We start from the raw sequence: 14341 nt of genomic DNA on the forward strand, positions 1-14341 counted from the left end.
TATTCATTACTGATTAGTGGAACTTGGCATTTTAAAAAGCTATTTAAAAAAAAAAAAGACTATTCTAGTTTAAAAAATTTTTGTTTTCAGTTTTCATCTATATACCCTAGACTTTTAAAGTTTCTAAGACATATATATATGTGTCCCTCCCCAACCTCCCCTTTTATGTTCATTATTTGAATTTTCTTTTTACTTTTACTTCTATCAGGTACATGGTTTTACTAAACTTCAAATGTTATTTCAGGCTCTTCTCTAATTTGTAAAAGTTGTTTTTATTGCTCATTGGTCTTTTAAAGTGACTTCTGGGTGGAAGGGGGAGGGTGGGAGTTACTTAATCAAAAACCTCTTGAGGATAGGAGCCAGCCTTCTCTTCTGCTGCCTTCCTGAGCACTTAGAGCCCAATTCCACACAGAACGGAAGGCCAGAAATAGTCCTCTCTTCTGGTTGGTTGGCCATTCATTTGCCTCACCTTCCAGGCTTTCAGCAGTGTCGCAGCATTTGCTATATATTTAACCTTTGAGTATTGCTTATCTTGAGTTTGGTCGCTCTGTTTCATTAAACAGCTTTTTAAGTTTTCTATGTCTGTAGTTTCTATCCTACCTATTTAAGATAAAATTTCTGCATCAAAAGTCAAATTGAGTTCTGAATCCTTTTTAGATATTTGATAGCTTCAGCTCTTCTGTCCCCACATAATATCTTTGTTTTTATTCTTCCCGTGTTTATATAATAATATTGCATCTTTAACCTTTTCGTAAATCCTCATGTGGGTTAAACATTTCTTAGAAGATGCACTGGGGTGATCAATTTTTTTAAAAGTCCATTATGACTTCTAAAAAATAGAATAGAATTAGAATACTGTAAACATGCATACATTATTTCAATCTATTAGAAATGGAAAGGACTCAAAAGCAAAAATCCACAACTGAGTATGGGAGCATTTTCGGTGGAATTCCTTTTTAGTTTTAAAAAGTTGTATTTGTGGGACTTCCCTGGTGGTCCAGGGGCTAGAATTCACTCTCCCAATGCAGGGGGCCTGGGTTTGATCCCTGGTCAGGGAACTAGATCCCACATGTCACAACTAAGAGTTCGCATGCTGCAACTAAAAGGTCCCGCATGCCGCAACTAAGACTGGGAGCAGCCAAATAAATGAATAAATATTTTTTAAAAAGTTATATTTGTGCAGGTTTCTAGAAGCTATTTATTGTAATTGGGTCTCAGCAGGTTGGAACATAGATGTTCTTGATGTTCTTTTGACTTGATGGTGTACTGATTTTTTTTTCTGATAATGAGTATTCATTTAAAAATTTTAAATTGAGTGTTGCCTCATAAGCCTGGTGATCTAACTTTGAATAACCCTCCTGTTTTATTTTTCTTCATAGCACTATATATTTTTTTTTATAAATTTATTTATTTATTTTGGCTGCCTTGGGTCTTCGTTGCTGTACGCGGGCTTTCTCTAGTTGACGACTAGTGGGGGCTACTCTTCGTTGCGGTGCACGGGCTTCTCATTGTGGTGGCTTCTTTTGTTGTGGAGCACAGGCTCTAGGTGCTCCGGCTTCGGTAGTTGTGGCACGCGGGCTCCGTAGTTGTGGCTCGCGGGCTCTAGAGCGCAGGCTCAGTACTTGTGGCTCACAGACCTAGTTGCTCCGCGGCATGTGAGATCTTCCCAGCCCGGACCAGGGCTCAAACCCATGTCCCCTGCATTGGCAGGCGGATTCTTAACCACTGCACCACCAGGGAAGCCCCAAAACGCAACATTCTTAAGCATATACTTTTTATTGCAGTTGATTGAGGCTGAGTGAAGACATGAAATAAAGAGATTTCAGTAAATACATATTTCTGTGAAAACAACAGCAACAACTATATGTGGTTTCCAATACTTTTAGCTATAAAATGACACATTGGTAATGAAAATGTTTTTAAATGTGGCCTCTACACAAATGTAGGAAGGAAAAAAATCTCATACTCCTGCCACTTGGACAACCATTCTTAATATTTTAGTGTACTTGTGCACTGACTTTTCTGTATGTGCATTTTTTACATATTTGAAATTGTATGAACCAAAATTAACTCTGTCAATACTTCTATAGTTAAAATAGCCATTAGCATTTTCCTGATTATAAGAATGATTAATGTGGAAAATTAGAAAATACAATCCAGAATAAAGATAAAAATTAAAATCACCCATACATTCATCAAGCAGTATTAATATTTGGTATATTTTCTTCAGACTTTTAAAAATATATATGTAACATACATGTGTACATTGCTGAAATCATACTGTAATTTCCTCATCATTAAAATCTTAAACATAATTTTAATAAATTATTTGAGAATACAGTTGTATCTGGATATATGGGTGAATACTTTTATCACAGAAAATTTGGAGAAAATAGGAAAGTACCAAATAAAACAAAAATAATTGGTAAATCTCACGACCAGCATTAACACCTTACCTTTGTTTTGGTGTATTTATTATTAACTTGTTTTAAAAATGTCATACATTTACATTTTAAGAAAATAAGTATATGGTGCTGTTTTTTAAACAGTAAGTTTAATGCATTTCATGGATCCTTCAAAATGTCTACTGTAGACATTTAGACTGTTTTAATGTTTCACTGAATGTATTTTTGGATAATGTTTTTTCTGTATTTAAAACTTGTTCCAAAATAAATTGTCAGTAATAGTTATTATAATATGTCAAGAAGTATAAGCATTTTTTAAAACTTATCATGTGTTTAAAAAGAGAGATTTTCAGAAAAATTGTACCGATTTATGATCCTACCAGTAACTCGTATTTTTTATGCTTCTTTCTGATTACAGCTTAAACTACATTTTAATGGGCTTTGTTTCAAGGTAACTTTCCTGTGTTCTTATCCATGGGTTACAGTAGGGTAGAAGCTTGCGTATTTAATCTGTCAACGAGACATTCTATAGGAAGTTTTTGTTTTTAGAAATTGGGAGACATTTAGTCACAGAAATTCTTTTCTTAGGATTTGTCAGAGGAGGTGTAGAAAGTAAGGCAATGAACTCTGGCAATAGTATCCTTTACTTCTGTTTCTTTTCCTGACCATTCTTCACTCACCGCATGGATAAACCAGCAAAAATCATTCTCTGTTCCTCTTGTCTCTTTCCATGTTCTCCCAGTGGCTTTTGAGGGTGGACTTCAGGGCTTGGGTTCATGAAATCACCTGCCCTAACTGCAAAGATTGTGAGAATGAAAAGCTGACTTAATATGCAAATAAAGATGAGAGCCAAGGCCCATGTGAAAGCCTTGATTAAATAAATCATCATACTTAAAGGATTTTACATGTTATTTGTATAGAACCTATCTGTATGTTATAATTATATATTTATTTATTTACATATAATACCTAACCATTTCTGCTAAATAGAATATCTGACTTTTTCATATGCTGAATTAATTTTATTGTGGTTGTGTGTACTATTGCTTGGGTAGAAATGTTTCAGTAAAGGTGGTCCCCAGACTTTCAAAACTATGTTGCTGTGTAACAGTGCCAGCCCCCAATCCCTACCAGTTTTTTGGTATTCTAGCCAAATCCTCTGGGCTCTCCTGGTTTTGATGACAAGGATTAATGCTCACCTCCAGTGCCCCTCTGGACTCCCCAGGCTGTAAGTGCCCTTTTTTTTTTTTTTTTTTTTTTTGAATTAATTAATTAATTTATTTATTTATGGCTGTCTTGGGTCTTCGTTTCTGTGCGAGGGCTTTCTCTGATTGCGGCAAGCGGGGGCCACTCTTCATCGCGGTGCGTGGGCCTCTCACTATCGTGGCCTCTCCTGTTCCGGAGCCCAGGCTCCAGACGCGCAGGCTCAGTAGTTGTGGCTCACGGGCCCAGTTGCTCCGCGGCATGTGGGATCCTCCCAGACCGGGGCTCGAACCCGTGTTCCCTGCATTGGCAGGCAGACTCTCAACCACTGCACCACCAGGGAAGCCCCTGTAAGTGCCCTTTTACGGAACATGTCTTACTAGGAGCCATTTAAGTGCAGCTCTGATGTCTATACTTTTCCATATTGTCTTTCTCTTTTAAGGCTTCCTTGTAAAAACTCTGACTCTTGTTCTGTTATCCCTTTTCTTTCCATACTCTCTTCCCTCTTTTTCTAATTCTCTCCTGGAGGGACAGCTTGGGTGTAAGGGAGCTAAATTCCTCATATTATGGTATTCCTAAAAGAAATACAAAATAAGAACTGTGTATCCTGTTCTAGATTTTTGCTTAAGAGAAACGGGCAGTTGGCTAAGGGTCACTACGAAACCCGTGGTGTGCAAAAACTCACTCTGTGGTCTTTATTGTACCAACAGCCACCTACGCTTTGTGGTGGAGTGCTCAAGCTTCATACAGGGGACATTTCGTAGAGTAGGCAACAAAAGACACATTTGTTTATTAAACTTTGCAACTTTGTGAACCAGCACAGTTGGTCACAAAAGGAAATAAAACTCTTGAGTGAGCTGTTCTCCCTGCTTTGAGAGAGAAATGCCTCAAAACATTTTGACACAGCGGAAGGTTCCTGGATCACTTGCTCTTGCTAAAGACATTGAGATTTAGTTCTGAGCAGCCTCATTTTCCCTAGCAGACCATGTCTGTTGACAGTTATTCTGAATATCCAAATATTCACTAATATTTCGCAAAACAATATTTAAATACTATGGTGTATAAACCAAATTTCTTTATTTCCTTCAAATGAAATTTTTTAAATATGCAAACTTTCTGGTGAAAATTATAGAAAGGGACACTGAGTTTCTTCTTTTCCTTAATTTATTAAGATAAGTTAAAATTTGATAGATAAATATTTTATAGATCTATTTCAAGTCCCAATATAACAGTCACTTGTATTCCTTAAAATTGTTAAAATGGCATTGTTAGACTCAGGAGTTCCATCTTTTTAGTTACTCTTTTGCTGCCTCTTCCCCACGTGTGCCATTCCTTATGTTGGAGTTATATGCAGAAACCAAAGCCTAGGTTGGAAGCGTTGGTCAAATAAGTGCTTTTGAGAAAGAAATAATTTATTTAAATACAACATAGTAGTTTAAGTTCTGGAAGCCAAATATAGTGACCTTAATGGCTTTGGAGAAGGTATGGCTTTTTATAGCCTCATACCATTTGAAAGCAATGGTTTATTCGGCCAGTCATTGCAAAAAAACCTTTTTGTGGTTGGCATAAGAGAATGAGAAATGAGGGCTTTATACAGACCTTTCTGGGTCTTCCATGCTTGCTTTCTTTTCTTACTTTGTCCTTTCCTTATATGAAACCATGCTCTGCCTTGAGGACGCCAAATGGGCTGCAGCACAGGACTTTAAAACCCAAAGAGTTGTCTAGCCTTCCTGCTCCCCACTTGCCTTTGCCCTCTACCAAAGCCTGTAGAACACCACACCTAGATTGCAGCAAGCAGATGGGACTAACCTGCTGAAGGTGCAGATTCTAGAAGCTTCCTTTTCCTTAATTTTTCAGCGTTTAATTCTTGCTAACAGGACGTGTTCCCCTTAATGTCTTAGGCTATTTTAAGCGATTTTTTGCACTTGTTTTGTTGGTACAGAGCACTAAGCAGAAATATAATAACAAGTAACCCATTGTATTTTAAATACATATTGAACTGTCCTAATTCTAGACTTTAGACCTCTACAAGGAAATTGTGTTAAAGTGTACCTAGGTGCAGTTTCTGAAGCAGCACTGGGGATTGAGTAAGCTTCCTGTTCTTAGGCATCTGCCTCTGTTTACAACTACGAAATGTACTAACTGTACTAACCGCAAGCTCTGGGTTAAATGTTTCTGCTGAAATCTCGCCTTTGCCTCCACACTAGAGCAGGATTATTTAACTCCTTTCTATGGATTCTTGCTTAAAGGTGACTGCACTCAAATCTCAAAACAAAGTGTTAATATTGTCTTCTAATGTACTAGTGAACAGCAAGCAAAGTTTCAAGATGTCATTTTTTTGAATACTCATTTAATAGCCTGTTAATATTATTTTATGCAAACTTTTGAAATTGTATAAAATATACACAAAGTTTGGTCACCACGTGGTAGAGGGAGAAATCAATAGGTGTATTTTATAATAATCTGAAAGGCATGTAGTAAAAGAGCTTTATTAAAGGAAAGAATTATGAAATTATTTTTAAGGAACTATCCTTTTTTTTTTTCTTCTCCTGGTTTTCCTATAATATTTAAGATACTATGCTTCCAACAAATCTAGAAAATTTGTTGTTGTTGTTGACAAAGAAATATACTGTTGACTTTGTGATCTATTTATTTATTTAGCATGAGATCTCTAATATAGTTTAGAAAGTGTTGTGTGGTTTGGGAGTGTAGTGTTAAGCTTAGACCTAGCTTCCGCATTTCTCTCTTTCTCAAACCAGCCACTGTTAGGAGAACATGTAAGCTCCACTGTCATTTAAAAATATTAAATGGAGTAGTTTTTTAATGGTTTTCAGAAACCTGTCACTTCAGTAGGTAATCTGTGCAGACTCCTGTTACAGAGTAATAAGTATTAAAACCTACGGGAATCAGTTTCTAGGTATATAAACCTTTGGGGTGTATAAGGAAAGCTAGGAATGCAGAAACAGATAATTACCGCTGTTGTTCAGTTAGGCTGTTAGATTTAACCTTTCTGATAAAGCCCCCAGGGTGTTTCTACTAAACCAGTGCCAGCAGCTTTTGTTTGACCATTAAACATGGAGGCGGTGCTGCCAGTTAGCGCAGAATGATTCTCTGACCAAACATCTCTCTGGCAGGGTTGCTCGGGAATTAACGGAATCACAGTTCAGGTTGTTAAAAGTACAAATGTCTTTGTTTAAATTATTGGGGACTTCTTTTGCTCACCTGCTAAAGTAGTTATAAGCATTTTACCACAAACACAAACCTTCAACCCACCTTACTTATTCTCCGGGGTCACGGGTTTATCATACTGGCTGTAAATTCATAAGGGGGTGGGAAGTAAAAAATGCCTGCCTTGTTCTTTTTTCTCAACACTGAAAACACCCAGGCAAAGGAGGAAGAAACCACCTGGAAAGCCCATCCACCCCTATCCTCCAGAAGTTCTCTAAGCTCCTAGATGTATCAGGAATGGAGGTGGGGAAAGGGGTTTGGGGCAAGCATAATCCAGTATTTGGGGAAAATGTGTGATGTTCCCCCACTCTACCCCTTAACTCTCAAAACCTCTGATTTAGGGTATTTCCCAAAGAAATACAAAGGATTATTTAAAATATTCCCTAGTCTTTCACCTTGTTTTACAGCCCTCTTCTATCTTCAGGGTCCTGTCTGTCTGTCAGTCTGTGTGTTTACTTATCTAATCTAATCTGTTCATCTACCTGCTCATTCCTTTATTTATTCATTTGTTCGTTCATTCTCCTTACCACGTGTTCCACATTGTATCAGGGATTGTTAAATTGTCTTTCCCTGGGTCTCCACCTCTCTTTAAGATTCCTCTCCTGGAATCAGATCTGATCTTCGGAATTCTCCAGCCACAGATAAAAAGATGAACAGGAAATAGAAGCCAAAATTTAAAACATCCTATGAAACATTTTGCATGTCAGATTTTAGTGAAGGTACTTTATTCTATCAAACTTAGTGATGTCAGAAACAGTTGCTCCAGGCCGAGTGCTGTACCGCCCTCTTAGGCTGCCCTGTGGACTGCAGATTATCCCTTCCTGTGAAATACTCCCAGTCCCACAATTTGTTTTCAAATTTGCACAGCTAATATTTGCTCTGTGTAAATAAGTAGTATGCATTTCAACAAGTATTAAATGCTCTACCTTGCCAGTTAAAGTGATCAATTTTTTTTTTTTTTTTTTTTTTTGGTGAGAAAGAAAACAGATTGTCTCTTTTTCCTTGGGATCCAACTCATAGTAAACTTTGATGAATTCTGTTAGAAAATCCTTCTGTTTTTGGTCACTTCATATTATTTAGTTACAAGTTTATTTTTGGAGCAGTTTACACAAATTTTGTAAAACAGTTTGCATTTTATTGGCTGGTTCTTGATCCTGTCTGTAGAAAACTTTAAAATGTGTGTTATTTCCAAGTCACTGCTAAAGAAGTGCTCAGCTGGTAAGTACAGCACTTGAAAGGGATAAGCGAGCCTGGAATATAATAACAGAACATGGGTTAGTCCCTGGTTTCTAATTCTTTAGAAACCATATATCTCGATGGGCCATAGCTTTAAAAAAAAAAAAACTTAATTGAGTTATAACGTTCATCCTATAAAATTCATGTGTTTTAAGGATACAATTAAATGAGTTTTAGTAAATTTACAGAATTGTGCAACCATTGTCACGATCTAATTTTAGAACATTTCCATCATTCCCCCAAAGAAACTTCCAGCCTCTTTGCAGTCACTCTCCATTCCCACCAGCAACCACTATTGATAGGCTGAGTCTTTCTCTTATAACAACTGGATACAGAACTATAGTCGTCCAGTCTACCTTAGCGTGAGATAGTAAATTAGTACCGAAAATCAAAACGTCTATTCTTTACCCGAGCATATCTCTTCCAGAGTTCAGAATTACAGTCATGGGTAGCTGCTTTTTCAATTCTATCTTTTTTTTTTTTTTTTAATTTTACCATTTTAACCATTTTTTTTTTAAATAAATTTATTTATTTATTTATTTTGTATTATTTTTAGCTGTGTTGGGTCTTCATTTCTGTGCGAGGGTTTTCTCTAGTTGCGGCGAGCGGGGGCCACTCTTCATTGCGTTGCGCGGGCCTCTATCGTGGCCTCTCCTGTTGCGGAGCACAGGCTCCAGACGCGCAGGCTCAGTAGTTGTGGCTCACGGGCCCAGTTGCTCTGCGGCATGTGGGATCTTCCCAGACCAGGGCTCGAACCTGTGTCCCCTGCATTGGCAGGCAGATTCTCAACCACTGCGCCACCAGGGAAGCCCTCAATTCTATCTTTTAAATTAAAAAAAAAAAAAAAAAGGTTTTTCCCCCCAGTCCATTCTCAGAATAGTGTCGCAAGCCACCTTACCCACCTGTCCGTTTCCCTAATTTAAATCTATCATACTTGTACAGATGTGGGACCTGTAATGGTATGACAAGGACTCTTTTCCATGTTACTTTTGTTGGGAAAGTATTTCACAAATATACACAATAATTTTTGAATAAACAGTGGATCTTCTTTTCAGTTTTCAAGAACTTGTTAGTAAAAATATTTAACAAATTTTATGGGTTTTTCTGAAATTAGAATGCCATGACTCACAAGGCACCCTTGTTTCTGTAAGCATGTTAATGCCTATCCATTTTAGGCAGGAGGATTTTTACAGGTGAATTAAGCTCTAAGAATGTTAATAAGGAAAAGCTAAGATGTCTTAGTCTCTGCAAAAACTATTATAGGCATAAAACTTTTATAGCTAAACTGGATCCTGTTAACAGCAATGTACCTATATTATAAATGTAATATAGTGGTTTGTTAGTTACAGTAATTATAATTAAATGGCAAGTATGGGTAACAGGGAAATACTTAACAGGCTCCTTCCCTCTCCCCCCCAAGAGAGGTGATTTATATATTAAATTTTTTTCTAAGTTTATATTAATTTTTGCAAAATTATGAAGATTTAAAAATGCCTGTAATGTTATCTGGAGACTTTCCTATGTATTTTATGTATCTCTCTGTTTTAAAAAAGCTTGTCAAAAAAGCTTGTCATTGATGGTCTCAATCTATTTTTTTTTTAAATAAATTTATTTATTTATTTATGGCTGTGTTGGGTCTTTGATGCTCCGCGCGGGCTTTCTCTAGTCGCGGCGAGCGGGGGCTACTCTTCGCTGCGGTGCGCGGGCTTCTCATTGTGGTGGCTTCTCTTGTTGAGGAGCACGGGCTCTAGGCGTGCAGGCTTCAGTAGTTGTGGCATGCAGGCTCAGTAGTTGTGGCTCACGGGCTCTAGAGCACAGGCTCAGTAGTTGTGGCACATGGGCTTAGTTGTTCTGCGGCATGTGGAATCTTCCCAGACCAGGGCTCGAACCCGTGTCCCCTGCGTTGGCAGGTGGATTCTTAACCACTGTGCCACCAGGAAAGTCCTAATCTTTTTCACTGACTATATTGTTGACCTATAATATGTAATGGCACTAGAGGTAGTGATGTGGTATTAAGAACAGGGACTCCTGAGATTGGATTCCTGGTTCAAATCTGAGCTCTGCCACTTTCTACCTGTCTGACCTTGAGCATCTCACTTACCTCAATTTCTTTTCTTTAAAATATTTCCTAACGTTGTTATGAGGAATAATTAGATATTACACAAAGCACAGTACCTGGCACATAGTAACATTTGCTGAGGACTATTATATTGTGGCCATTTTATTATACAACTTGACTTTTTAATGGCTTTAAGGTGACCACTGGGTTTTCTGTTTTAAGGGCTGAGAAAGCTTAGTGTCTGTTACGAAACTCATCAGCTCTTTTGTTTCCATTGATCTTCAACTCTGTTTCAGGACCTTGTTTTTCTTAAGCCTTTAAACAACGCCTAAATCTCTTTCATTCAGAATTGCAGTTTGTAAATGTTAGCACCACATTGTCTTTGGTCAATGTTTAACCTCTATCTTTAACAGATTACATCTTTTTAAACATTGAAACCCACATATAAACTTAGATAAGTTTCCTTAATTTTTAAACTACATTTACATGTTTAATACATCTTATCTTCTTAACCACTGCAAATGCACAACAGGGCAACATACAAATTTAACAAGCAAAGCATTTCTAAGCCCGTCAACTGGAGCTCATGTCTGCATTTAACCTCTTCTGTGGAATGCTGTCTGTGAGCTTCAGATCAGAACTGGGAGTGAGTCACGAGTCTTACACTTGCACCTTTTCTTCGAGCCTTGAACCTCTGTCACTTGGCCCCTTTCCCATTTTTTGGTAAACCATAACCTCTGATATGAATTACTGAGGTCCTACACCTCCTATTCAGATCTAAGTTTGTACTTAATTGGATACTGCATCCTTCTTATAGTATTAGTATACTTGTCTCACAATTCTGTAGTTACTATATCAAAATACAGTATTAAGATGGCTATAATTTATTTAATCCCCTGTTGTTGGATATTAGGCTATTTCCAATTTGCTCTTATAAATAACTGTGTTGAAAGCATATTTGTAGAAATATTTTGTGTACATCCTTATTTCCTTGGGATAAATTCCTAAAATAGAATAACTGGGTACCATTACCCCAATATTGGTTGTATAATGTTGTCTAATATCTACTGGTACAAACCTTCTACTGCTGCCCCCATTTTCACTCCCTGATGAGCCTTAGAATCATTTTTTGTCAAATTACAGGAAAAATACTATTGGGATTATTAAGAGAAAATGACTAATGTTGTATACTAATATGGTAAGATCAAACCCTTTATGGTATAATAGAGGTGAAATAAAACATACAAGCAAAATTATATATTTTTTTGTAATTTGACAGAAAGATCCTGAAGTTCCCTTAGGGGTGAAAAGTGGAGGATTTTTTCCACTAGATATTAGAACACATATTACACAGCTAAAATAGTGATATTGGCATTGAAAGAGCACAGCTATATACATACTTCTGTTCCTACTATTGAGTACTTTCTCTCCCCCAAATCAAGTGGATACTGAATTTTATCAACTGCCTTTTTAAACTTCACTCAAGATGATCATATCTTTTCTGTTTACATTTCTTTTTTGTACTTAATAAAGTACAAATTAGTCATTTCCTAATTTGAAACCTTCCTTGTATTTCTGGAGTAAATCATACTTAGTTCTTAAAAACAAAAACAAAACCTAGTAAAACAGTATCACTGTACTAAAAGTTTCAGAGTTTCACAGTTGCCTTCAAAAGAAAGATTAATCTATAGAGATCTTGAACTTTTAAAATATTATCTAGACTAACTTCTAGTATATTGCAATGTAAGAGAACTTGGAAATCTTTTCATCTGCTTTGTGCTCTGACAGAGTACCCTAAACAAGTGACCTAATGGTATTGCCATCCCTCAAGAGGAACTATTGTGGCTTTTGTCACTTTCCAGATCCTTACTGGTAGGAAGGTCTCACCATAGGAATGAGTATGTTGTAATCATCATCTTGATAAACATTGCATCTCAAGATTGGCTGACACGTGATGAATGTGCTTTGTATACTTAATCCTCTTGATGAAACCCCAAGGAAAATATCAATCCCGCCACTAATGTTGATAAATGGGCTTTGTACTCACAGAGTGCTATTGCTCCCAGGAGCACAAAGCTCTTCAGGATTAATTATTTCAGTCTTTCTCACATTTGTCCTAGGAGGTGGATGGCTGAACGCTTCCTCTTTAAAAAAAAAAAAAAAAAAGGTAGCTGTTTTCTTCTGTTCTACATTCTGTGTTCTAGAACTAGGTAGCTACCTTTTTAAAGATCATCTGTATGTCCGCTGGTGGACTTGGGTTTCAAAATCAACAAGCTTCTTTCCCCTATAGACACCAGGCTCGGAGCAGATGTGTAGTAGTCAAGTTGGACGGAATTTGGATAATAGTCTGGCAAGATGCTATGAGTGGTGTAGCCTGAAGTTGGTAACGAGAGACAGGCAATGGCTGAGTTAGTGCTTTGGTACCTCCATTAGAAGTAGTTGTCCATGGTGTTGAAGGTTTGTTTTTGCAAATGCCTTACTCAGGCACCTCTTCATTATACTTGTCCTACAACGCTGAGCTAGGGCACTATAGAGAATCTCTGTCAGTCTTCTTTTACAGAGAGGGGCCCTGGTCCTTTCTCACCCTGCTCTGATGCATTAGTATCTGGGGGCTTTTCACAGGGACAGAACAGTAGAGAGGTGAGAGGTCCAAACTTTTTGGTACTACCTCTTAGCCAATCTCCATCTCTTAGTGATCCTCTGTTTCCCTGCCAGGCTAACTTTCCTCTTGCTTTCGCTTCCTCGGAAATGTTCAGTGACTTTCTGTGTACACTTCTTTAGGGATACAGCTAAGGCTGCATTTTGATCTAGCGATCCACCTCATCCTTCTTCGTCTTAACAATATGCCAGTCAGTCTTCTCCAAAGTTTTGCTATTTTAGTTCCATCTCTTCAGCTAGACTTCAAGCTCTTTGGGTGAACGTTCAGGTCAGTGTTTTTTTTTCGTCAAACTCCTTTTAATTGCACCCACATATTCCTCAGTGCTGGGACATTTAGGTGCACAATAAACATTTGTGGTTGATCATCTATTTGCCATTCACAACTGTCAAGAAATATTGCCGGTCCATACTGACTGTGCCATTTTAACTTTTTTTTTTTCCTTTTTCTTTCGTTAAACAAAGGCTTAGCTGTCACCACTTTGAGTTTTTCCTCCTCCCTATTTTTCTCCCCTGAAGTTACCCTGAAAGGGAGGTCTTTACAATGCAAAGGATTGTGCTTAAGTTGTGCAGTGTACTCTGGGTGGGGACTAATTACGAGGTTTGAAAACTTCAGGCGGCTGGATTCTGGAGCGGGACGAAAATACTGCTTTCCTAAATTGACAACAGCTGGGGCCGTGTTGCTGGCACATATAAAAGCGGTGGTGCTGGTGCTCTGTGTTGTAGAGAAATCGTCACTCTTTAGAGCCTGTGGCGCTTTAAGCAGAGGACACCTTTCATCACTGGTGTCGTGGTGGGTAAGTGCCCCGAGCTGGTCCTCCGGGTCTGCATTTCTGTTGTTCGGTAGAAATTGTGGTGACTGTATCGAAATGTTGTCAGTTACTAATTTGCCATGTTAGTTGTAGTGAATTATTTTATCCTTCCAGTAATGAGTAGAATTTCTCTCTAAATGGGCATAGCTAATAAGGCTTTGTGTATCTTTTCACTGTGTTATTTTGAAGGCTGTCAGCTTTCCTTCTGTATGGTGTGCATCTCTGAATATAAAAGGATAAACAGAGGTAGTGCCATGTAAAGTATCTTGAATGCATAGTTCTTGAGTATGTTCTGAAAAGTAGTCACTTAAAAAGATTCCAGTTTTTAATATGAAAGTAGAAAGTTGACCATTTTGACAAATGCAGAGAATAACAATTATTCTATGCATGTAAGCAAATCATCACAGTTTTTTATCCTTTAAGGTTCATAGAAAAATCGCAGTCTTAGGAAGGAATGATGTGATCTCTGGGTGGGTTCTAGCTTATTATGACTTCACGGTTTGTAACAAGTGATAGTGTCTGATGAAGTGTTTGCATTGCTGGGTCCTGACTTTTATTTATAGAAATTTAAAAGGAATTGTTTATTAAAATGTTCCTATTTATACTGACATCAGCTCAAAAAGAGAAGAATTCCAAGATGAAACAATTCAGTGTTTTATTTTTATTTATTTACTTTTAAATTTTATTTATTTTTGTCTGCGTTGGGTCTTTGTTGCTGTGCACGGACTTTCTCTAGTTGTGGC

The 14341-nt window shown here is 37.5% G+C and overlaps 1 protein-coding gene across 5 annotated transcripts in view; it reads left to right on the forward strand.

The window, feature by feature from the left end:
* SGMS2 (sphingomyelin synthase 2) overlaps positions 1 to 14341 on the forward strand; it is a 102604-nt gene that overhangs the window by 46862 nt on the left and 41401 nt on the right. Inside the window, exons 2-3 of one of the 5 annotated variants that reach the window (XM_068543284.1) lie at positions 2824 to 2856; positions 3556 to 3633. The exons of the other annotated variants lie outside the window; for them this stretch is intronic. The gene's annotated coding sequence lies outside the window, so the exon portion shown is untranslated. The remainder of the gene's footprint in view (positions 1 to 2823; positions 2857 to 3555; positions 3634 to 14341) is intronic. 5 annotated transcript variants of the gene reach the window in all.

This window comes from Eschrichtius robustus, chromosome 4, assembly GCF_028021215.1.
Source record: "Eschrichtius robustus isolate mEscRob2 chromosome 4, mEscRob2.pri, whole genome shotgun sequence".
NCBI classification, from domain to species: Eukaryota; Metazoa; Chordata; class Mammalia; order Artiodactyla; family Eschrichtiidae; genus Eschrichtius; species Eschrichtius robustus.